We start from the raw sequence: 26,713 nt of genomic DNA on the forward strand, positions 1-26,713 counted from the left end.
AAATACATGAAAGTTCAAAACGAAGAAAAAGAGTTTCTGGAGCTGGTTCTTGGTAAAGCATCATGCCATGGAAATGGTCAGCCACCAGAAATGAGGTCTTGCCACACAGCAATGCTGGGAGTGATCAGAAATCTTAAAATAGTAAAATTAGATTAAGAAGCTTAGTTTTGCTTCTGGAGATATGAATTGCATTTTTTTTTCATTTAACTCAAGCTGAAAAAAAAGATGTGAGTCTTACCTGAGTCTGTAGGAAATTGATACCTGTGGTGCCTTAGCTCTATCTGCACCAAAACCAAACTCAGGTGAATTTGCTATGGTTGTCTGTCACGAGAGAAGGATGTTACTGATGTATAGTATTTGAAAATCAGCCACTTCCAATGTGCTTTTGCTTCACAGGCTAGAAGAAATCTTAGTCCATTTTTTCCCATCAAATTGGCTGAAATTTGCCTGCCTCAAGCAGTAGCAACTCTCAAGAAATGAAAAAGTTGAGATGTGGCATTTTCCTAACAATACATGTAAAGACTAGAGTGCTTGATTTAGTTTTTATGGAATTGCCACGGTACCTTTGTGTATCGTTGTGTTCATCAGCACCCCTTAACCATTAAACAGACATGCCCAAAACAATGCATGCATGTGTGTCTCTATTTAGTTGTAATGTGGCCACTGTTTCCTTCCTATAAAATGGAAATTATAATGTTATAATGTTAACAAGGTGGTTTGTGAGTTTCAAATACAATAGTGAAGATCTTCTTTCTTTGATAGTTACATAGGTTAGGCAAATACAAGCAGGCATTTAGTATTAAATTATAGCACGTGAAAGACCAAAAAGTAGTGATAGGTGGTTGTTATTTCTACTAAGAAAAGGACACTAATTTTTTTTCAAAGTCTTAGTTACACTAGCTCTTGAGTTTTAAGCTTGGTGGTTTTTCAAAGTAAATGTGACTAGTAAGTGGCGAGGAAGCATAGTCACTGATATCCTGGTTTTAGAAAAGCAATGAGTAAACAAATTGATGTTGCTAGCATTTAAGTGGCACAGTAGCATGTGTACTATTACAAGGATCTTCCTGTAATTGCTGTAAAATGTGCTTTTAATGTTTACTGTGCCCCTCTAGTCCATTCTATGTTTCTTACTAGCTGCCCCCCACTCCCAGCCTCTATCACACGCAAACTTCACGTGTGTCTTTTGACCCATTCTGTTCACTTTCAAGTATGTCAACAAGCAAGAGAGAGAAAGCGAGCCACATGTGCACGTATGCGAGAATGCGCACAAGTGCTAGAATGTGCAGAGGGAGATGGAGAGAGAAATTTTAGCAGACTCCCCACAGAGTGTGGAGCCCTGTGAAGGATCCGGGGTCCCGACCCTGAGATCAGGACCTGAGCCCAAACCAGGAGTCGGGGTGTAACCAACTGAGCCACCCAGGGGCCCAGGTAGAGACCTCTTCTTAATTGGCTTTGACTTTATTTGACCATGGTAGGAGCCAGTATATTGAAAGGGTTAAAGCAGCAGAATGATGATATCAGACTGGTTTTTTTTTTTCAGAAGTAAAATTTAGTTGCTACAGAGATGGGATGGGCCTGGAGATTTCCAGGTCAAGACAATGGCAATGAACCCATGGGTGAGGGAAGGAAAGTGATTTTTGTTTTGAGAAAGGGAGTTGGATGCTCAGCCTGCCCTCACCATCAGGGTGATGTTTCTCAACATATTGAAACTCCTCCCCCGTGTTGGTTAAACCTCAGCTCCTAGACACCACATCCACTAATCCAACCACCAGATTGTTGATGCCAGGCCATCGGGGGTTGAGAGAGGGCTCCAGAGACCTGCACAAGCCCTGACCTACCACTTCTGACATAATTGAATATCTTCTCATAAGAAAGGTGATTTTAGTTTTATGTTCATTTGCTATTTGGCAGTTAACCAAGTAGAACTTCCTACTGTGTAGTTGGATACGTGGATCTTGAGGATAATTAGTAAGTTCTAGGTTGTAGGTAATAGACTTGGGAGTCGGGTTGCCAGATAAAATACAAGGCATCCAGTTTAATTTGAACTTAAGAGAAACAGTAATTTATTTATTTATTTTTTTAGTGGACGTATGAACTGTGCTGTCTTTTTATATTTCCTTTTGTGAAATCTCGCAACTCTGATTGGGGTGTCATCAACATTTAGATAGTAACTCTTTGTAACCACTTTATTGAGACATATATCAGACAGTTTACCCATCTCAAGTATATGTGCAAGGATGTGAAGTGTACGCACAAAGTGATGCAGCCACCTCCACGATTCTAGAATAATTTCATCTCCTCCCAACAAACCCCTGTCTCATGTAGCTGTCTACCGCTAATCCTTCATCCTCTGACCCTTCCTCACTCCAGCCCTATGCAACCACTAATCTACTTTCTGTTTCTATTTACCTGTTTTGGACAATTCATGTAAATGGAATCATATGGTGGGTAGATTTGTTTGCCATCGGCTCCTGTCACTTAGCTTAATCCACATGATAATATGTAGCAATACTTCATACCTTTCTATGGCCCAGTAGTATTTATGGATATACCAGCTTTGTTAACCTCTTTATCCAGCTTTGGACATTTGGGTCATTTCTACCTATTGCCTATGATGAATAATGCTGCTAAGAATCTTTACATAGAGGGGCTGCACGTGGCCTTATGGGCTGAGAAGAAAAGCCAAGGTGATCGCAGTAATGAATGCTGTGGAAGAAAACCAGGGGTCTGGCTAGTCTCAGAAGGTGGAGGAGGCCAGTCCTCCTGCAATGCAGCAGCCCACCAACCCTGCATCCCCCACTGTGGCCACCACACCTGAGCCCGTGGGGGCAGATGCTGGGGACAAGAACACCACCAAAGCAGCCAATGATGAGCTGGCCTACGAGGACGGCCGGGGCTTTGGCACTGGGGAGCTGGTGTGGGGGAAACGTCGGGGCTTCTCCTGGTGGCCAGGCCGCATTGTGTCTTGGTGGATGACAGGCCGGAGCTGAGGAGCTGAAGGCACCCGCTGGGTCATGTGGTTTGGAGATGGCAAGTTCTTGATGGTGTGTGTTGAGAAGTTGATGCCGCTGAGCTCCTTCTGCAGTGCTTTCCACCAGGCCACATACAACAAGCAGCCCATGTACCGCAAAGCCATCTATGAAGTCCTGCAGGTGGCCTGTAGCCATGCGGGGAAGTTGTTCCCAGCGTGCCACGACAGCGATGAGAGCGACACTGCCAAGTCCGTGGAGGTGCAGAACAAACAGATGATCGAGTGGTCTCTCGGAGGGTTCCAGCCTTCTGGCCCCAAGGGCCTGAAGCCACCCAAAGAAGAGAAGAACCCCTACAAAGAAGTTTACACAGACATGTGGGTCGAACCTGAGGCAGCTGCCTATGCACCACCCCCCCCAGCCAAAAAGCCCCGAAAGAGTACGACTGAGAAGCCTAAGATCATTGATGAACGCACAAGAGAGCAGCTGGTGTACAAAGTGCGGCAGAAGTGCCAGAACATCGAGGACATTTGCATCTCTTGTGGGAGCCTCAACGTTACCCTGGAACACCCTCTCTTTGTTGGAGAAATGTGCCAAAACTGTAAGAACTGCTTCCTGGAGTGTGCATACGTATCACCATGATGATGACAGCTACCAGTCCTACCACACCATTTGCTGTGGGGGGTGGGGGGCAAGGTGCTCATGTGTGGGAACAATAACTGCTGCAGGTGTTTTTGTGTGGAGGGTGTGGATCTCTTATTGGGGCTGGGGGCCACCTGGCAGCCATCAAGGAGGACCCCCGGAACTGCTACATGTGTGGGCACAAGGGCACTTACGGGCTACTGCGGCAGCGGGACGACTGGCCCTCATGGCTCCAGATGTTCTTCACCAACAGCCACGACCAGGAATTTGACCCTATGAAGGTTTACCTGCCTGTCCCAGCTGAGAAGAGGAAGCCCATCCGGGTGCTGTCTCTATTTGATGGAATTGCTACAGGGCTTCTGGTGCTGAAGGATTTGGGGATTCAGGTGGACTGCTACATCGCCTCCGAGGTGTGCAAGGACTCCATCACGGTGGGGAAGATCATGTATGTTGGGGACGTCTGCAGCGTCACGCAGAAGCATATCCAGGAGTGGGGCCCATTGGATCTGGTGATTGGGGGCAGTCCTTGCAATGGTCTCTCCATCATCAATCCTGCCCATAAAGGACTCTACGAGGGCACTGGCCGGCTCTTCTTTGAGTTCTACCACCTGCTGCATGATGCGCGGCCCAAGGAGGGAGATGACCGCCCCTTCTTCCGGCTCTTTGAGAATGTGGTGGCCATGGGCATTAGTGACAAGAGGGACATCTCGCGAATTCTCGAGTCCAACCCTATGATGATTAATGCCAAAGAAGTGTCAGCTGCACACAGGGCCCACTACTTCTGGGGGAACCTTCCTGGTATGAACAGGAGGCCATTGGCATCCACTGTGAATGATAAGCTGGAGCTGCAGGAGTGTCTGGAGCACGGCTGGATAGCCAAGTTCAGCAAAGTGAGGACCATTACTACTAGGTCGAACTCCATAAAGCAGGGCAAAGACCAGCATGTCCCCGTCTTCATGAATGAGAAAGAGGACATCTTACGGTGCACTAAAATGGAAAGGGTGTTTGGCTTCCCTGTCCACTATACTGATGTCTCCAACATGAGCCACTTGGCGACGCAGAGACTGCTGGGCCGGTCGTGGAGCGTGCCGGTCATCCGCCACCTCTTCGCTCTGCTGAAGGAATGTTTTGTTTGTGTGTAAGGGACATGAGGGCAGACTGAGGTAGTGACACAAAGTTAAACAAGAAAACACAAAACACAGCAAAACACTGACAACATGAAGATGGAGAGAAGTATCCGCACGCAGAAGAGAAAAAGGAAATTTAAAACAAAACCAGAGGCGGAAGTACCAGAGGGCTTTGCCTTGCACAAAGGGTTGCACATCATCTCCTGATTTTTCAATGTTAATCTTCAGTCCTTTTTAAAAACAAAACCAAGGTCCCTCCTGTCTCCCCCTCCCCTTTTTGTAGGTAAAACCTTTTGTTTTCTACTCTTTTCAGAGGGGTTTCTGTTTGGATTTTTGTTTCTTGCTGTGATTGAAACAAAGAGGGTTTATTGCAGCAAAAACCAGTAACAGGACATAGCAACAATACCTTGCAGAGGAAGGACAGGAGGGAAAAAAAAGGAAATTCTACAGAAATCTATATATTGGAGTTTTTTCTAACTATGTATGTTTTGTTGTCTTCTCTAGCCTGATCAGATAGGAGCACAAGCAGGGGGTGGAAAATAGTGACGCTCAGCAGCAGACTTTCCTTCCAGCCGCTGAGCTCTCTTGCCAGCACCATTCCTGGTCATGCAGAACAGAGCCCAATGAGCAGCAGGGAGACACATCACACAAGACCCTTTTATGCAGTATTTCAGGTGCTTACCACACAGGAAACCTTGAAGAAGATCCATTTCTATAAGCTGCTGTTACCTCTTCCAGTTTGTGTGTGTGTGTGTGTATATATATATAAATGACAGATATGAGATATATATAAAAGGTACTGTTAGTTACTGTACAACCTGACTTCATAATGGTGCTTTAAAACAGCGAGGTGAGTAAAAACATCAGCTTCCACGTTGCCTTATGTGCAAAGGGTTTTAACGTTGGATGAAGGGAGGCAGCTTGAAGGTGAATCGTTGCCATTCATGGCGGGCTTTCCCTCTAGTGTTTAACAAGGTGAAGGAGGAGAATTCGGGACCACGTACTCCTGCTTCTCCCTGCCAAAAACGGGTATGAGGTGAGATGGGGTGGGTCGGACCGTGGAGGGTTGAGAGTGGGATTCATCCAGGCTCACGCAATAACCTTTCGATTTTTTTTTCCAAAAAAAAGGAGACTCCCTCGGCAAGATGGCAGTTAAAAGGGGTCTTCATTCCCAGTTTCTCACATTAGCCAATTCAAGGGCTCCTTGTGGTGGGATCAGAAATTATCCAGAGTGTGGGAAAGTGACCGTTAAAAACCCCACCTGGAGAAAAAAAAAATACAAAATGAAAAAAAAAAAAAAAGGAACCTTCACATACAGGTATTTATGTGGACATATTTTCATTTCTGGGGGCCATGTATGTAGGAGCGGAATTGCTGGGTTAAGTGCTAAGTCTGTGTTTAACACTTAGAAGAACCAGCAGTTTCCCAAGGTGGCTCCACTGTTTTGTATTCTCACCAGCAGTGTGTGAGGCTTCTGATTTCTGTATGCTTGTCAACCCTATTTTTTATTTTTTTTATTTATTTTTTTTTATTTTTTATTATTATTTTTTTTTAACCCTATTTTTTAAAAAAAGATTTTATTTATTTGAGAGAGAGAGCAAGAGAGCGAGCAGGGAGGTGGGCAGTGGTGAGGGAGAGGGGCAGAGAGGAAATCTCAAGCTGACTCCTTGTGAACACAGACCCTGATTTGGGGCTCAATCTCACACGACCCTGGTATCATGACTTGAGTCAAAATCAAGAGTCGGCTGTGTAACCAACTGAGCCGCTGAAGTGCCCCACCAACACTTGTTTTAGCTAACACTTGCTTTTGTTTGACTTTTTTGTTCTCACCTTTCTAGAAGAAGGTGGGACATGATACCTCCTTGTTGCTGTGGTTTACGTTTCCTTGATGACTGATGAAGTTCATTATCTTTTTGTGTGTTTATTGGCTATTTTTGTATCATCTTTGCAGAAACGTCTTTTTGGATTCTTTGGACAGTTTTCTCATTAGATACCTTTGAAATAGTAGACTTCTTTTTAGAACAGTCTTAGATTTACAGAAGTGTCTTTTCCATTTTTTGCCTATTTTTAAGGGAGTTGTGTTTTTCCCTTATCATTGAGTTTTAACAGTTGTCTTTTGTGGATACGTGTCGTTTATTAGATACGTGTTCTGCAAATATTTTTTTTCCAGTCTGTGGCTTGTTTCTTCATTCTCTGAACGGTTTCTTTCACAGAACAGAAGTTCTTAATTTTAATAATGTCCAACCTTGCAATTTCTCTTTCATACGTTGGGCTTTTGGAGTTGCATGGAAAAACTCCTTGCCATGCTCAAAGTCACCCAGGAATTGTGCAGATTTGTCTTTATATTTAGTTCTGTGATCTAATTTGAGTTCATTTTTGTGAACAGGGATAAGTTCTATGCCTAGATTCAAAGATTTTCTGCATGTGAATATCCAGTTGTCTAGCATCAGTATTTGAAAAGACTGGCCTTTCTTCACTGAATCGTCTTTGCTCCTCTGCCAAAGACCAGTTGATTGTATTCGTGTGGGTTTTATTCTGAGCTCTGTTATGTTCTACAGATCTGTTTTTCTGTTCTTTTTTTTTTTTTGTAAATTTTTATTTATTTATGATAGTCACACACACGCAGAGAGAGAGAGGCAGAGACACAGGCAGAGGGAGAAGCAGGCTCCATGCACCGGGAGCCCGACGTGGGATTTGATCCCGGGTCTCCAGGATCGCGCCCTGGGCCAAAGGCAGGCGCTAAACTGCTGCACCACCCAGGGATCCCTGTTTTTCTGTTCTTTGACCAATACTGCTGTGTCTTTATTACTGAAGCTTTATAGGAAATCTTGAAATTGGTTGGTGTCAGTCCTTTGACTTTGTATTTCTCAATATTGTGTCAGCTGTTCTGTTTTTTTTTTTTTTTTTTTTGCCTATTCATGTAAAATTGAGAATGAGTTTGTCATATATATGTGATAACTTGCTAGGATTTGGGTTGGGGTTGTGTTGTATATATAAACCAAGTTGGGAAGAATTGACATCTTGATCATATTATATATTCTTGTCCGTAAACATGGAATTTACTTATGGAGATCATCTTTGATTTCTTTCAACTGAGTTTTTAAAAATATTTATTTATTCATGAGAGACACAGAGAGCACAGAGAGAGAGAGAGAGAGAGAGAGTGGCAGAGACACAGGCAGAGAGAGAAGCAGGGAGCCCGACGTGGGACTTGATCCTGGGTCTCGAGGATCAGATCCTGGGCTGAAGGCGGCGCTAAACCGCTGAGCCACCCGGGCTCCTCATCAGCTGAGTTTTATACGAATTGAGATTCTGTACACTTTTTGTTAGATTGGGCACTAATGTAAATGGTATTTTGTTTTTAATTTCAAATTCCCATTGTTCATTGGCAGTGTGAACAATGCTATCTTGGGCAGACCCACCATGCTGATGGCTCTCTGTGGCCTGAAGCCTTCTGGAGCACAGGTCCCTCTCATATTCTTTCTTTTTGTCTGGTCACACCCTTAAGTACACCCATGAATGTCCTTCATCTGCTCTAGAGATAGGATTATGATTTTCAAGCATTTCCTCCTGGGTGGGCTTCCAGCAGTTACCCGCCAGCTTCTTGGGCCCCAAAACAGGTCTCACTGGAGGTGGGGTTGTGGAGATCTACTAATTTTTCAGCCTCCCAAGACACACTTCTGTCCATAAGTCCCCTTAAGAAGCCATTTCTCATCAAGGTGGACTTGTCAGCCTTTTTCTTCTCTCTTTCATAGAACACAGGTATATAGGAAAGTAATTGATATTTGTACATGAAGTTTGCATCCTGAATCATTGCTATAATCACTTACTAGTTCCCAGAGTTTTTTTCGTGTTTCTTTAGGATTTTCTACATACATAGTCATGTTGTCTCTGAACAAAGGCAGTTTTACCTTTTCCTTCCCCATATGTAAATCTTTTCTTTTCTTTTCCCTTCCTAGAGGATTAGCTAGGACTTCTTCTTAAGTACTGAATCTTTACTAGTGGTAAGAGGGGAATATCCTTGCCTTGTTACTGATCTTAGAGGGAAATCTAGTTTTTCACCATTAAGTAGGTTTGCTCTAGGTATTTTATACATGTTTATCAAGTTGAGGAAGTCCCCTCTATTCCCAGTTTGGTGGTAACTTTTATCATGAATACGTGTTGGATTTTTCTTAATAATTGTTTGGCATCTGTTGATATGATCAAATAGATATTTTTTATCTTGTTGGAGTGATGGCTTACACTAATACTTCTGCATATTATACAGCCTGTGCATTCCTGGAAAAAAAAAAACATTGGTTTTGGTATAGCATCCATATTATATGTTGTTGAATTTGATTTGAAATTTTTCAAATTTTTTTGAAGAGTTTTTCATCTCTGTTCATAAGAGATATAGTAGTCTATATGTCTATAGACTATATAGTAGTCTATATCTCTATAGAAAAGTATAGACTACTATAGTTTTCCTTCTTCTGCTGTCTTTATCTGGTTTTGATAGTAGGATAAGGCTGGCCTTATAGAATGAGTTGGAAGTACAGCCTCTCTTTTATTTTCTCTGAAAGAGTTTGAGAATTGGTATAATGTCATCTTCTTATTTTTGCCAGTGAAGCCGTCAGGGCTCAGTGCTTGCTGTTGAGGAAGGTTACTAATTATTGATTTAATTTCTCTTTAGGTATAGGCCTATTGAGATCACCTATTTCTCTTTGTGTAGGAGTTTTTGTTACTTGTGTCTTTTACGGAATTGGTGCGTGTCATGTAAATCCTCAAATTTGAGGGCATAGGATTATCGTTACCTTTAATTTTTAATCTCCGTGGGATCCATAGCGACGACTCTTCTTTCATTTCTGGTATTAGTAATTTGTCTCTTTTCTCATTTTTTCTTGGCTAGCCTGGCTGTAGGTTTACCAATTTTATGAATCATCTTAAAGAACCAGCTTTTGACTTTGTTGTTTTTTTCCCCAATTGTTTTCCTCTCTCTCTCCCCTCCCTCCCTTCCTTCCCTTCCTTCCCTTTCCTTCCTTTCCTTCCTTCCCTCTTGATTTTATGTATTTATTCATGAGAGACACAGAGAGAGTGAGAGGCAGAGACATAGGCAGAGAGAGAAGCAGGCTCCATGCAGGGAGCTGGATGTGGGACTGGATCCCAGGAATCCAGGATCATGCACCCAACCGCTGAGCCAACTGGGCGTCTTCCTTCCTTTCCTTTCCTTTCCTTTTTCCTTTTTCCTTTCCTTTCCTCTGAGAAAGAGAGAGAGAATGAGCAGAGGAGAAGGAGAGGAAGAGAGAGAGAGAGAATCTCAAGCAGACTCACCTGCTGAGTATAGAGCCTGACTCAGGGCTCAGTCTTATGACCCTGAGATTATGACCTGAGCCAAATCCAAGATTCAGATGCTTATCCGATTGAGCCACCTAGCCATGTTTGCCTGTTTCAATTCCACAGATTTCTATTTTATTCTTCCTTTTCTTCTCCTGGCTCTTCTTGTTCTTGTTTCCTAAGGTAGAAGCTTAAGTTACTGATTTTAGTGTTCTCTTCTCTCTCTCTCTCTCTCTAACATATGCCTTCAATGCTGAAATCTTCCTCTAACCACTCCTTTGCAGCCTTCCACAAATTTGCATAAGTTGTATTTCCATTTAGTTCAGAATAGTTAAAAATTTCAGTGCTTCAACTTTAACTCATTTAATTTCCAAATGTATGGAGATTCTTCTGCTGTATTTCTCTTACTTAACTCCATGTGGTCTAAGCTAATGGTGTGTGATTTCCATTCTTTTAGATAGTTACAGTGTGTTTTATGGCCAGGATGTGGTCTGTCTGGTTCTGCGTGAGTTTGTGAAGACTGTGTAGTGCTGTGTTAGATGAAGTGTTAGACTAGTTGGTGCTGTTGTGTTCAACTGTATCCGCACTGATGTTCTGCCTAGTGGGTCTGTCAATTATTGTGTAGAAGGCTATAGAAGTTTCTAAAGGTGCTAGTGTGTTTATCCATGACTCCTTGGATGTTATCAGTTCTGCCTCATGTATTTTGACCCTCTCTTGTTAGGCACATACATACACAGTAAGGAGTGTTCTGTGTTCTCAGAGAATTGATCCCTTTTTCACTGTGTAATACCTTCTTTTATCCCTGAGAATTTTCCTCATTCTGCCATCTGCCTTGTCTGAAATTGATATGAGTTCTTCAGCTTTCTTTTGGGTGGTGTAGGCCTGGTTTCTTTCCCCCTTCCTTTACTTCTCTTCTACCTGTGTACTTCTATTTAAAATTTTTTATTTATTTATGATAGTCACAGAGAGAGAGAGAGAGAGAGGCAGAGACACAGGCAGAGGGAGAAGCAGGCTCCATGCACCGGGAGCCCGACGTGGGATTCGATCCCAGGTCTCCAGGATCGCGCCCTGGGCCAAAGGCAGGCGCTAAACCGCAGCGCCACACAGGGATCCCTGTACTTCTATTTAAAGTAGGTATCTTGTAGACGGCATATAGTTGGATCTTTTTATCTGCTCTTGCAGTCTCTGGTTTGATTGCTTGCTTGCTTGATTTAATTTATTTAGTCACCAAAGACATAGAAGGAGAGGCAGAGACCTAGGCAGAGGGGAACCAGGCTCCCCACTGAGCAGGGGGCCTTATGTGGGACTGGATCCCAGGACCCCAGTATTAACGACCTGAGCGGAAGACAGATGTTCAATCACTGAGCCATCCAGGCACCTCCAGTCTCTTGTTTTAATTGGCATATTTAGACCATCCACATTTTAGGTAATTGTTGCTGTAGTTGGGTTAATATTCACCATGTTTGCAACTGATTTTCACTCATTACAGTTGTTCTTTTTTATATTTTTATCACCCTCTCTTTCTCTTCCGTCTCTGCTTTTAGTTTAACATTTTATGGGATTCCATTCTTTCTTAGCATATTCATATACTTTTTCTTTTTAAAGATTTTAGTTTTGAGAGAGAGAGAGAGAGAGAGAAGGAGCAGGGGGAGGAAGTTGCAGGAGAGAAGGATAATCAGACTCCCCACTGAGCCCAATGCAGGGCTCTATTGCAGGACTTTGGGGTCATGACGTGAGCTGAAGGTAGACGCTTGAACCAACCGAGCCCCCAGACAACCCTGTCCATATACTTCTTTTTTTTTTTTTTAAATATTTTTTTTTAATTTTTATTTATTTATGATAGTCACACAGAGAGAGAGAGGCAGAGACATAGGCAGAGGGAGAAGCAGGCTCCATGCACCGGGAGCCCGACGTGGGATTCGATCCCGGGTCTCCAGGATCGCGCCCTGGGCCAAAGGCAGGCGCCAAACCGCTACGCCACCCAGGGATCCCCATATACTTCTTTAAAAGAATTTTTTGTGCTTGCCCTACAGTTTGTTATATTCATTTCTAACTAATCCAGGTCCACTCTGAAATAACATTACACCTTTTCACAGGTAGTGCAGTTGCCTTATAGGAGAATATATTCAATTCCTTTTTTCCCCATCCTTTATAACATTGCTTTAATTGACTTCACTTTGTCATATTCCTTAAGAACTCAGCACGCTGGTTTTAATACTTTTTGCAAGACAAGTCTGCTGAGCAGTAAATTCCTTGGGTTTATTTGAGTGTTTTGTTTTTATTTCTTTTCACTTTTTTGTTTTTTATTTTTATTTTTTTAAGATTTTATTTATTTATTCATGAGAGACAGAGAGAGAGAGAGAGGCAGAGACACAGGCAGATGGCGAAGCAGGCTCCATGTAGGGAGCCGGACATGGGACTCGATCCCGGGTTCCCAGGATCACGCCCTGGGCTGAAGGCAGGCGCTCAACTGCTGAGCCACCCAGGGGTCCTCTTTTCACTTTTGAAGTACAATTTCACCAGCTACAGAATTCTTAGGTGGTGGGTTTTTCTTTTTAACCTTTTTTTACCTGCACCCTCTCTGTTCTTGCTTGCATGATCTCTGATGAGGTGTCTGATGTATTTCTTATCCTCGTCCTCTGTAGATAAGGTGCTTTTTTCTCCCCTCTGGCTCTTTTCAGTATCTTTATCTTTGGTTTTTGCTGTTTGAGTATTAGTGCAAGATGTAGATCTTTTTGGCATTTATTCTGTTTGGTGTTCTCTGAGCTTCCTGGGTATGTGGTCTGGTGTTTTATCATTAATATTGGAGAATTTTCAGCTATTATTACTTTGAATATTTCTTCTCCTTCCTCTCTTTGTTCTCCTTCTGGTGTTTTCCATCATGTGTTTGCTATCCTTTTTGCATTGTTCCACAGTTATTGGATATTTTGTTTCTTTTTGCATTTCACTTTTGGGAATTTCCATGAACATATTTTCGACCTTACTGATTTTTCCCTTGGCCACGTCCAAAGGCAGCCTTCATTGCTGTTACACTGTTCTTGGTTTCTCGCATTTCACTTTAATTCTCTCTGAGTTTCCATCTCACATTAGCATATTAATCCGCTAAGGCATTAGCATATTCATCATACTTATTTTAATCTCCGTATTTCTCCTGCTTCCATAAATCTGTGTCATATCTGAGTCTGATTCTTATGATTGCTTTATCTCTTCAAACTGTGTTTCTCTCTTATCATGTCTTGTAATTATTTTTGTTGAAAATTGGACATAGTTATTGGGTAATAGGAACTGATATAATCCAGCTTTTAGTGTGAGCTTTTATGTTAAGCCAGCTAGAGGTTAGGTTGTGTTGAATGTTTGCTATAGCTGTCAGTGTCAGAGGCTTCGGAAACCTTCGTGTCTCTCCCGTTCCCTGCCTCCTCCTCTGGCTCTTTAAGGAACTCTCTTGAGGTCTTTGATGTGCATCTCTCAGCTATGACCACTGTGGTTTCACTGGCACCCCGTTGGTGGGGAGTTGTTCTTGTGATCTTGATGGTTAAGTGTCCGTTATTTAGTGGGCCTGAGTCCTGGGCTCTGCTGACTCCTATAAGCATTTCTTAGCCTCCTTTTTTCCCCTCCTTCCTTAGTTGGGTCAGGAAGGCTAGCAGGGGCTGGAGTTCACCTTACAGCTCTTTCCCCAGGTCCAATAGGGCTCTATTTAAAGCTGCTTTTCTCAGAGGGCAGGCCTCGGTTACGGAAAAAGCTCTTGACTTAACGTATTTCAAAATGATTGTTTCTCTATTCTTCTATTGCAAACCCAAGGGGATTTTTCTCCAGTCTTCACTATGAGAATTTGGTGCAAGGAACGTGCAGGGGCCTCCTCCCCTAGGACTGGGGCTCAGGAGGTTTTTGACTCTCAGACTTCCGCATCCAGTCACCATCAATTCATCAGAGTTACCATTTTTGTTTTCCTACAAGCTTCTGGCTCCACCGGCTTCTGCTTTGCTAAGCTGATCTTGGCCATGAATCTCTCTATTCCTCTGTTTTTTTCTGATTTCCGAGAGGCAGTTTGCTCTGTGACTTTCATTCTCCCTAATGATCTGAGCTGAAACCAAAAGTCTCGCTTTACCTAGTTTTATCATTTGGTTCTTATTTTTATTGCTGGTTTGTAAAGAATTCGTTGTGTATTTTGAATACCAACTCCCTGCCAAATTATATTTGTAATTGGAAATATTCAGTTTCTCCTTTGGAAAAGATAGCCTGGAATGTTGTTTTTAATGAAACACACAAAGTTGTGGACAGGGTAGTTGACCAGAGGGAGGAAGATATGATGGATAATTAGTTTATTTTAAATCTCGATATTCATGTGAATTTGTGAAGATTTTAATACTTGCGATTTAGGTAGAATTTTAAAAGTGGAAGTCTTCTTTGTCTGAGTCTACAAGTAAGTCTTGAACAGATGCTCAGAAGGTAACCTATTAACAAGAATTTATTTATATTTATATTTCCAAGTAGGAAACATTAGAAAATGAAAGACCAATTTGAAGTTTATGTGTGATCTTCATCCTTCAGTAATTCCAATTTTCTTACTAATTAGCACCATGAGTGTTGCTTGGAAAAAAGTTATTTCCAAGATAATTGATACAGCCAAGCTATTAAAGAGAGAAAGAGAGAGAGAGAAAGACAGAGAGATCATGTTTTGAGCAGTGGTTTTATAAACTTATTTTCTGTGCAGGCCTTTGGTTTCCTCTTTTATTTGAGTCTAGAAGCAACGAGAAGCAAAGTAGTGGGGGAGGGAAGGTGAGATTTACATAGTAGTAAGTGAGATTCAAAAGAATATTTTATAAGATACTTGGGGGGGTACAGGGCTTGTTAGAAACAAATTGTACTGTTCGAAAGGGGAGAGGTGGTGTTAGGTTCAGAGTAACCCGGTTGGGGTGGTTATGTTACTTGCCTCTGCAGTCCTATTTGCCTTGGTGGGAGGAAAGGGAAAAGATAGCCAGATGTTGCAAATGATCCATGGCCACCTGGTCTGACAGAGTGGAGACCTGGGCATCAGAAGCTGGTAATGCTCCTTGGGCAGTCCAAGGTAATTGTTCAGCCAGCTGTGTTGGAGGAAGCAGACAACCTTATTTCTTACGTTATAGTTGACATTTTTTTCTGGCACAGAAACAGGTAAAGTCTGCCAAAGATAGGAATTCCTGAGACCCTGAGTAAACAGTTGCCTTTGTAATTCACACTCTCAAGACAGAGGCCATATGTAGCCCTTCTTAGAGATCTGTGTGGGACTGGGGCTGAGTGATTAGGAGCCAGGTTGTCATTGGAAATGCTCAGTTTCTCTTCTTACAGATGTCCCGAAATGGTTGCTTGATGGGGCTGTCTCCTACCGAGGTAGTCTGTGTTCAGCGTAACACATCAGCTGCCTTCTGAAAGTTAGTGTGAGATTTAAGTGTTTATTCAACCATGCTTCGTTGCAGAACAGTCACCTTACTTTTGGATCGATTCCTAATTTAATAACAGGAGTCTATTTGCTCTACAAAAATGCACGTGGGATGTTTCCTCCTGAGCATCACATAAGAGCAGGTAGTTGATTGCCTGGAATGAGTGGAGGCAGGAAGGCAGTTCTCACTTCCCTTGTGGAGGTGATTCCTGTTTTTCTCCATCTCCAGAGACCAGGAATTCTAGTAGGGAAGTTACAAGCTCCTGAGCTATTCTACCTAACAGTGGATTTGTTGGGGCATGAACATGTGTCTCCCACTGTATTCAGCTTTGCCAAATCATCCTACAGGTGATTGTACGTGACCGGAGGTGACTGGCTTGCCGAGCCTTGTGTTGGCGTTAGCAGTACCCCGCTTCATCTCCCGTTATCTCCTCAGTCTCTGGACTGTGTGGTTTTCAGAACCCTTGTTTTATTGCCAGGGTAGGTGGTAGTTCATGTCCTGTTGCCGGGAAGGTGTTTGGTCATGAGCGTGGGCCTGACATTCTGCATTGGTTCTCAGAGTACATTGACCACAATTCATTGTGGACCCAGATGGTAAAAGGGAGTGGCCTGTTCCTCAGGGCCGAGATGGAACGGGATGTGGCGATTGTACAGAGGCTAGGTCCACGCTTCTCTGAGTTGTGTGAAAAGGGCTATAGAAACACAAGTTCTGTTGGAAGAAAAGTCAAGGTTGAGGTAGAATCTCACAGGGTAGATTTTTTTTCTTAAAACAGTTTATTCATTTACGAGAGAGAGAGAGAGAATGAATGAGCAGGTAAGAAGTGGCAGAGGGAGAGAAAGAAGGTGACCGACTGCCCGCTGAGCACCTGATGTGGGGCTCCTCCCTGAGGCTCTGAGATCATGACCTGAGCTGAAGGCAGATGCTTAACTGCCTGAGCCCCCCAGACACCCCTCATAGGATGGATTGAAACCTGCTTTTATGGGCTGACTTGGAGACATCACCACCATATTCACAGTATCACAGGAATATGTGTCCCAGAATCTAGCATAGAATTACAAGTGAACTTTTGTCACCAGCTCCATTTGATTTCGGTGGAGGAGGGACTGAGTAGTACTCCTTGAAGTTTAGTTTGGTCCCTTAGGCACTCAGCTACCACTCATTGAATGAGTGAGAGTCTGGTGTGAGGCTCAAGGCACTAAAGGTAATTTCTAGAGGGAGGGATCCTGCAACCTCCAGGACACCTTTCATTATTCATCCAGGTCAAGTGTGGACCTTTCGCTGCCTCTTTTCTTTTTTCTTTTGTTCCTTTGTCTTTCATCCTTGAGGTCATTTCATTGTCATTATGTTTGTCTAGTCACCTCTCTTGGAGTGCCTTAGCTATATGGTCAATTGGGTGTAGTAAGGAGTATTCCGTGTGTGCAGATCCCCGGGCTCTCCATTCTGGTGCACACACATCTGTGGTGGTAGTTCAGGGCCGGGGCTGTGGAGCTACATTGCTTGGACTTGGATTCTGGCTGTGCCAAGAATATCATGCCAACAGTGTGATGATAATACCTCATTGTCTGACCTCGTGGCACCTCTGTTCCTTATATGTGAATGATGATAATAGTGGTACCTACCTTGCATGCCAGAAGTGAAATCATAGGCTTTTGTGTGTATGACCTAAAATTTCTTTCAGACGATTCACTTGGAATGAAAAAGAATTTTGTATATTGTTGTAAGCATCTATCCATCCTGCTGTATACTGTCTGATATTTGCTGTTCACAGACACATATAAGGTTATGTTACTTATGGTCATGTGACTTTTTAGTCAATGAAATGTGAAAAGAAGTAAAGTGTGTCACTGCAAGGCAGAAGTCTTTGAGGGCCAGCGCACTGTCTGCTACATTTCTCCACCCGTGCACTCCCCGTTGGTCACAGGTGCTGTTCCAAATGGTAGAAGCTCTCGCACGGGGGCCCAGGAGTGTGGAAATGGGGAGCAGAGTTCCCAGAGGACATGTGTCCACAGAGTAGGAGTGAGGTAATCAATCTCCAGTGTCACGTGCCACTAACATTTGCGAGTTGTTTATGACCATTGTTCCCCTATTTAATTCTGATGAGTGCCTTCACCATGTTATATTTTAAATCTGTTTTTCTGACAGTATAGCTTAGTGATGTAGAGGGTAAAGCAGATGTAATTAACTTTCCATGTAGTTCTTTTTAAGTGGCTGCTCTTGGTCTGGGAGTTGCACTGTAAAAAGTTAAGGTTTATGTTCTTGTAAAAAACTATGTATCTTTTATTAGGTCTTTCTTGATAGACACGTACTCCCCTTCTAACTGCTGGGGTGAGGCCTGAGAAAGGCTGGCATGAACTAAAAGACCTCACTGGTTTTTAATGGTTTTTTTAAAGATTTTATTTATTTATTTATTTATTTATTTATTTATTTATTTATTTATTTATTTATTTATGAGAGAGAGAGATACAGAGAGAGGCAGAAACACAGGCAGAGGGAGAAGCAGGTTCCATGCAGGGAGCCAGATGTGGGACTTGATATCACCCAGGACTCCCAAGATCACGCCCTGGGCCAAAGGCAGGCGCCAAATCCTTGAGCCACCCAGGGATCCCCAGATCTCACTTTTTGATGTGATTATTCTGGAGTAATATAATAGCAGGATAGTGTGCCATCTTGGGTCAGACCTTGTCCATTTCGTGTTCTCTCTCAGCACTAATAAGACAGAGGGCCAGTATCTCTATGTTACTTTCAGATTCCTTTGTTTTCTTAATGAATTTCATGAGCTTATTTTGACTTAACAAGCAAGGGTTTTCAGTATCAAAGTATAACATGTAACTCACACACACCCCCACCATATCGTCTGATTTTTATCCTTTTTAGCCAAAAGAAGTGACCTATCATGTATCAAACAGTGTATTACATATTTCACTTTTTTTGCAATTAGCATTTTAATTGTAACTTGTTTCCTTTGCAGATTGCAGGATTTCTTTTCTTTTGTAGTATTGCAGCCACAACTCTTTTTTTCTCCTTGTCCTTTCTGTGTTTAGTTCAGCCAAATGCTAATAAATTAAATGGTCTTCACGGTCAGCCTTAAGAATAAATTTTACCAATTTTAATGCCTTTAATGTCTTTTTGTTGTCTGATTGCTGAGGCTAGGACTTCCAGTATTATGTTGAATAGCAGTGGTGAGAGTGGACATCCCTGTCTTGTTTCTGATCTTAGGGGAAAGCCTCCCAGTGCTTCCCCATTGAGAATTATATTTGCTGTGGGCTAAAAACTATAGAACACTTCTTAATGAAATTGAGGAAGACACAAAGAGATGGAGAAATATTCCATGCTCATGGATTGGCAGAATTAATATTGTGAAGATGTCAATGTTACCCAGGGCAATTTACATGTTTAATGCAATCCCTATGAAAATACCATGGACTTTCTTCAGAGAGTTAGAGTAAATTATTTTAAGATTTGTGTGGAATCAGAAAAGACCTCTAATAGCCAGGGGAATTTTAAAAAAGAAAACCATAGCTGGGGGCATCACAATGCCAGATTTCAGGTTGTACTACAAAGCTGTGGTCATCAAGACAGTGTGGTACTGGCACAAAAACAGACACATAGATCAATGGAACAGAGTAGAGAATCCAGAAGTGGACCCTCAACTTTATGTTCAAGTAATATTCGACAAAGGAGGAAAGACTATCCATTGGAAGAAAGACAGTCTCTTCAGTAAATGGTGCTGGAAAATTGGACATCCACATGCAGAAGAATGAAACTAGACCACTCTCTTGCACCAGACACAAAGATAAACTCAAAATGGATGAAAGATCTAAATGTGAGACAAGAGTCCATCAAAATCCTAGAGGAGAACACAGGTAACACCCTTTTTGAACTCAGCCACAGTAACTTCTTGCAAGATACATCCACGAAGGCAAAAGAAACAAAAGCAAAAATGAACTATTGGGACTTCATCAAGATAAGAAGCTTTTGCACAGCAAAGGATACAGTCAACAAAACTCAAAGACAACCTACAGAATGGGAGAAGATATTTGCAAATGACATATCAGATAAAGGGCTAGTTTCCAAGATCTATAAAGAACTTATTCAACTCAACAGCAAAGAAACAAACAATCCAATCATGAAATGGGCAAAAGACATGAACAGAAATCTCACAGAGGAAGACATAGACATGGCCAACACGCACATGAGAAAATACTCTGCATCAATTGTCATCAGGGAAATACAAATCAAAACCACAATGAGAATGGGGAAAATTAACAAGGCAGGAAACCACAAATGTTGGAGAGGATGTGGAGAAAAGGGAACCCTCTTACACTGTTGGTGGGAATGTGAACTGGTGCAGCCACACTGGAAAACTGTGTGGAGGTTCCTCAAAGAGTTAAAAATAGACCTGCCCTACGACCCAGCAATTGCACTGTTGGGGATTTACCCCAAGGATACAGATGCGATGAAATGCCGGGACACCTGCACCCCAATGTTTCTAGCAGCAATGTCCACAATAGCCAAGCTCTGGAAGGAGCCTCAGTGTCCATCGAAAGATGAATGGATAAAGAAGATGTGGTCTATGTATACAATGGAATATTACTCAGCCATTAGAAATGACAAATACCCACCGTTTGCTTCAAGTGGATGGAACTGGAGGGTATTATGCGGAGTGAAGTAAGTCAGTCGGAGAAGAACAAACATTATATGTTCTCATTCATTTGGGGAATATAAATAATAGTGAAAGGGAATATAAAGGAAGGGAGAAGAAATGTGTGGGACGTATCAGAAAGGGAGACAGAACATAAAGACTGCTAACTCTGGGAAACGAACTAGGGGTGGTGGAAGGGGAGGTGGGCGGGGGGGTGAATTGGTGATAGGTACTGAGGGGGGCACTTGACGGGATGAGCACTGGGTGTTATTCTGTATGTTCGGAAATTGAACACCAATAAAAAATAAATTTATTATAAAAAAAAAGAAATGACACATACCCACCATTTGCTTCAACGTGGGTGGAACTGAAGGGTATTATGCTGAGTGAAATAAGTCAATCGGAGAAGGACAGACATTATATGTTCTTATTCATTTGCGGAATATAAATAATAGTGAAAGGGGATAGAAGGGAAGGGAGAAGAAATGTGTGGGAAATATCAGAAAGGGAGACAGAACATAAAGAATCCAAACTCTGGGAAACGAACTATGGGTGGTGGAAGGGGAGGTGGGGGGGGGTGAATGGGTGATGGGCACTGAGGGGGCACTTGACGGGATGGGCACTGGGTGTTATTCTGTATGTTGGCAAATTGAACACCAATAAAAAATAAATTTATTTTAAAAAATGAGGGAAAAGAATAAATTTTAGTTATAAATTTCATTTAAATTGGTATGTTACAAATTCTACAGAAGACAAAAATTTGAGTGTCACTAGTTAACGAAATTGATATGCATCTTTGGTTTCTAATTTGAATTATATTGCAAAGTGCATTCCAAACTTCTTGTTGTGATTTAGTTCTAATTTTAAGGCATTATGGTCTGAGAATATGCCAGGGACGATCCCAATCTTTCCGTATCGGTTCAGACCTGATTTGTGACCCAGTATATGGTCTTTTCTGGATAGGTTCCCGCTATCCCTTCACTCTGAAGAGTTTTGATCAGGAATGGATGCTGTATTTTATCAAATGCTTTCTCTGCATCTATTGAGAGGATCATATGGTTTTGGTTTTTCTCTTGCTGATATGATGAATCACATTGATTGTTTTACGAGTGTTGAACCAGCCTTGTGTCCAGGGAATAAATCCTACTTGGTCATGGTGAATAATTTTCTTAATGTATTGTTGTATCCTATTGGCTAGTATCTTCTTGAGAATTTTTGCATCCATGTTCATCAGGGATATTGGTCTATAATTCTCCTTTTTGGTGGGGTCTTTGTCTGGTTTTGGAATTAAGGTGATGCCTCATAGAATGAATTTGGAAGTACTCCTTCTCTTTCTATCTTTCCAAACAGCTTTAGTAGAATAAGTATGATTTCTTCTTTAAAAAAATTTTTTTTAAACTTTTATTTATTTATGATAGGCACACAGTGAGAGAGAGAGAGAGAGGCAGAGACACAGGCAGAGGGAGAAGCAGGCTCCATGCACCGGGAGCCCGACGTGGGATTCGATCCCGGGTCTCCAGGACCGCGCCCTGGGCCAAAGGCAGGCGCCAAACCGCTGCGCCACCCAGGGATCCCCTGATTTCTTCTTTTAAACTTTTGATAGAATTCCCCAGGGAAAGCCACATGTCCCTGGATTTTTGTGTCTTGGGAGCGTTTTGATGACCGCTTCAATTTCCTTCCTTGTTATTGGCCTGTTCAGGTTTTCTATCTCTTACTGTTCTAGTTTTGGTAGTTTGTGGCTTTCTAGAAATGTGTCCATTTGGCGTATAGCTATTCATAATATGTTTTTTTTTCATAATATGTTTTTACAATCCTTTGTATTTCCTTGCTGTTGGTAGTGATCTCTCCTTTCTCATTCATGATTTTAATTTTAGTCTTCTTTCTCTTCTTTTTAATAAGGCTGGCTAATGGTTTATCTTATTAATTCTTTCAAAGGACCAACTCCTGGTTTTGTTGATCTGTTCCACAGTTCTTCTGGTCTCGATTTCATTGAGTTCTGCCCGAATCTTTAGTAACTCTTTTCTTCTCCTGGGTGTAGGATCTATTTTCTGTTTTTTCTCTAGCTCCTTTAGGTGTAAGGTTAGCTTTTGTATTTGAGTTCTTTCCAGTTTTTGAATGGCTGCTTGTATTGCGATGTATTTCCCCCTCAGGACTGGTTTTGCTGCATCCCAAAGATTTTGAACTGTTGTATGTTCATTCTCATTAGTTTCCATGAATCTTTTTAATTCTTCCTTAATTTCCTGGTTTCCCCTTTCATCTTTTAGCAAGAGGGTTCTTAACCTGCACGTGTTTGACGTCCTTCCAAATTTCTTGTTGTGATTTAGTTCTAATTTTAAGGCATTATGGTCTGAGAATACGCAGGGGACGATCCCAATCTTTTGGTATCGGTTCAGACCTGTTTTGTGACCCAGTATGTGGTCTATTCTGGAGAAAGTTCCATGTGCACTTGAGAAGAATGTGTTTTCAGTTGAGTTTGGATGTAAAGTTCTGTAGATATCTGTGAAATCCATCTGGTCCAGTGTATCATTTAAAGCTCTCGTTTCTTTGGAGGTGTTGTGTTTAGAAGACCTATCAAATGTAGAAAGCGCTAGATTGAAGTCACCAAGTATAAGTGTATTATTATCTAAGTATGTCTTAAATTTGGTTATTAATTTGGTTATTAATTGATTGATATCAATTCTTCTGGTGGAGGGGCCTTTGTGCTGACTTTCAGGTGTGGGCACTTGGGGGAGCTGATCAGCCCCCTGCGTGGTGCAGGGCTCAATGAGTGATGTTATTTTTTTTATTTTAAATTTTAAAAATTTTTATTATTTATGATAGTCACAGAGAGAGAGAGAGAGAGAGAGAGAGAGAGGCAAGACATAGGCAGAGGGAGAAGCAGGCTCCCTGTGGGGTGTGCGATGCAAGACTTGATCCCAGGAACCCCGGATCATGACCGAAGCCAAAGGCAGATGCTCAACCACTGAGCCACTCACAGGCCCAGAAGACTACATTTCCACACCCCAGAGGATTTTGCAAATGTCCCCAAATTCTCAGTCATCCCACCAACTTCTAAAGGGAAGCCAGCCAGCTCACAGGGGATCTCAGAGATTTGAGAGGCTTGGGCCTCCTCGCATATATGCTTTGGGCACCCTTGGCCACTGCCCTCTGTGCGCATGCGCAGGGATGCCAGCTTCTGAGGTGCGCAGGCGCATTCGCATTTAGCAGCGTTGCTAGGTTACACTGGTTCTGCGTAGGAAGATTCTAAGTCGTTGGGCTTAGTCCCTGAGACATTGAGGCGAGGCCCACTTGCCTTATTGCTGGCGCGGGAGTGTATCGCACTAGAGGCGGTGAAACCTGTGTCACTGAAGCCTGTCGGCTTCATTATGGAAAAGAGATCTACAGCGCGGAATGGGTGGGGCCTGCTGCGCTTCGGCTTCAACCTCAGGCCTCTGAGGGTCAGGTCGCCGCCTATGACTATGACTGTTGACAGCTTCCACAGCCCCGGTCCCGGATACCACATCAGATATCAAGATCTCCGGGGAATCCACAGAGCTGTGATTGAGGGCGATACAGAAAAAATGCAGGAGATACAGCAGTTGCTGGTTTTTGGTTTACATGACTTAAATAAAAGGGACAGGAAGAACAGGTAACAGGGCTTTTGAGGCGGGCGGGAGGAGTCGGGGCGAGCAGTAGAGGGGCTCATGACATTAAAAGCAAAAATTCTGGAGTTTGATTCAGCCACAGACACAAAAAAAAACGCCTCTGAATCAGAAAGTAATATTAGCAAAATAAAAGAGAATGTACTTGCAAAATATTTACAACATATGTTTTGGAGAAAAAGAACATCTTCGTTTTACAGGGAAGTTATTACAGGAATGAGATAGGGGCCCCTGGATGGCTGAGTCAGTTGGCCTCTTCTGACCTCCTCTCAGGGTCATGATCTCTGGGTCCTGGAGCTTAGCCCCTGGTGAGGCTCCCTGCTCAGTGGAGAGTCTGCTTTTCTCTTTCCCCCTCCCCTCTGCTGGTGTTCTTAATTTCAAATAAATAAAATATTTTAAAAAGAGGCATAAAATCCCATTTTCCATCTCAAGCTTTGTGAAGATAAGGAATGATGTTACTTATACTACTTAAAATTTAAGTTGTTTTGGACTTTTCAGATAGTTTGGTGGTTATGTACCACATTGAAAAATAAGTATTTCCTTGAGCCATGAAGCTTATTGATGTAAAATATCTTTAGGAAATAATTAGAAATAAATAATATACAATATGCTATTCTCAGCACTATTTACAATAGCAGTGTATTAAGGAGTCACTTAATGGCCTGTATTTGTAAATGGCAGTGTATCCAGAGGCTGGACTACTATGTGACCACTGAATGTGGCAGAGATAATTGATACACATTAACATGCAAAGCTGTACTTTGGATCATTAAATGAGTGAAAAATTGTTTTGATGATACATACATATAAGCAGACAATGGTTTTGAGTTAGCCAAAAAGATGTGCAAATATAAAATTAGTTATCTTCAAACATTTGGATTCTAAGTGGATTTTTCATTTTCTTAAAATCTGTGATTTCTATAGGAAAGATACATAAAAATTCTAAGAAAGGTTTATTATCAATGAACTAATCCAGGAGAACAAGAATATGAATCTTGTGTAGACAAAAAATAGTTTCTACTTATTTACTTTAAAGAGATTTTATCGATTCATTTGAGAGAGAGACCAGGCAAACAAGCAGCAGGGAGGGGCAGGGGGACAACAAGCAGAAACCCATGGAGCAGGGAGCCTGATGATGTAGGGCTCGATCCCAGGACCCCTACACTTGAGCCAAAGGCAGATGCCTAACTGAGTCACCTAAGCGCCCCTCTTCCTATTCAAAAAAAATTGATGGGAGAGGATTGGTATTTTCTAACAACCTTTAGCCTCTTCAGAACTAAGGGGAATATTTTTATCTGTATTGTAGGTTGTATTACGCATACATTAAATATATACATACGGTTTTATTTATTTTTATTTATTTTTTTAAGGATTTTATTTATTTATTCACGAGAGACACACACAGAGAGAGAGGCAGAGACACAGGCAGAGGGAGAAGCAGGCTCCATTACAGGGAACCCGACGTGGGACTCGATCCTGGGTCTCCAGGATCACACCCCAGGCTGCAGGCGGTGCTCAACCGCTGCGCCACGGGGGATGACCTATACATATGTTTTTATTATGTGCAGCTTTATAACATCTAATAAGTGAACGGTTAATGATTTTATTTTGGTTAAATCCTTATAAAAATAAAAAATAAAAAATACAAATGGTATTGCAAAACCTTATAGAATTTTTGTTGTATCCCTCTTCTGAAAAAAAATTAAAAAATAGCAAATACACATTTTATTGCTATTTCAAAAATATTAGTTTACTTCACAAAAGTTTTCTTTAAAAATATTGAACTTTCTTGGTGCCTTGGTGGCTGTTTGTTGAGCATCAGACTCTTGATTTTGGCTCTGGTCATGATGTTAGGATTGTGGGGTTGAGCACCCTGTTGGGCTCCATGTTCAATGGGGAAGCTGCTTGAGATTGTCTCCCTATCTCTCTGCCCCTCTGCCCTTCACCGCACTCCTGCATTCTCTCTTTTTCCAAGAAATAGATAAATCTTTAAAAACTACAGAGCTCTCCAAATGAATTTTTTAATAATAAATTTATTTTTTATTGGTGTTCAATTTGCCAACATACAGAATAACACCCAGTGCTCATCCCGTCAAGTGCCCCCCTCAGTGCCCGTCACCCATTCACCCCCACCCTCCTCCCCTTCCACCACCCCTAGTTTGTTTCCCAGCGGTAGGAGTCTTCATGTTCTGTCTCCCTTTCTGATATTTCCTACCCATTTTTTCCCCTTCCCTTCTATTCCCTTTCACTATTATTTATATTCTCCAAATAAATTTATGTATTCTTTCAGTCCATTTATTTCTCAGACAAACCTGAACACAAGTTATGTAGCAGACATAGTCTACTCAGGATCTTTTCAATTTTAACAAGACTTCAGGGACTCCTGGGTGACTCAGTGGTTGAGCATCTGTCTTTGGCTCAGAGAGTGATCCCAGAGTTCTGGGATCGAGTCCCACATTGGTCTCCCCGTGAGGCACCTGCTTCTCCCTATGTCTGTGCTTTCTGTCTGTGTCTCTCATGAATAAATAAAATCTTAAAAAAGAAGACTCCATGTTGCCCAGTATGAGCAAGATGAGAAATTTTATGTATTTAGGTTTTAAGGCTTTCATTTTTAAGTAATCTCTCTACCCATCATGGGGCTGGACATTTAAGGACACATGCTCTACAGACTGAGCAAGCCAGGCACTCCTAAGATGAGAGATTTTATTTTATTTTGTAAATGATAAAAGATGTATTTATTGTAAAAAGAAAAAGAGAAGGTCATGGGAGGGGAGGAATAGAAGGAAAGCGTGGATCTCAAGCAAAATCCACCCTGAGCATGGAGCCTAATGTGGGCGTCTGTCTTCATGACCGTGAGATCATCCGGAGCTAAAACCAAAAGTTGGACACTCAGTCAACTGAGCCACCCGGGTGCCCCTAGGTGAGAAATTTTAAATGGAAGTATTAGGACTTAATCTCACGT

At 42.1% G+C, this 26,713-nt stretch overlaps 1 protein-coding gene and 1 pseudogene across 9 annotated transcripts in view; both read left to right on the forward strand.

The window, feature by feature from the left end:
- The window catches only part of LOC144313633 (ankyrin repeat domain-containing protein 26-like), a 212,726-nt gene that overhangs the window by 22,896 nt on the left and 163,117 nt on the right, over window positions 1-26,713 (forward strand). The gene's annotated exons all lie outside the window — the stretch shown is intronic.
- On the forward strand, window positions 2,200-5,478 carry LOC144313632 (DNA (cytosine-5)-methyltransferase 3A pseudogene; annotated as a pseudogene).

This window comes from Canis aureus, chromosome 5 (genome assembly GCF_053574225.1).
Source record: "Canis aureus isolate CA01 chromosome 5, VMU_Caureus_v.1.0, whole genome shotgun sequence".
NCBI lineage: Eukaryota > Metazoa > Chordata > Mammalia > Carnivora > Canidae > Canis > Canis aureus.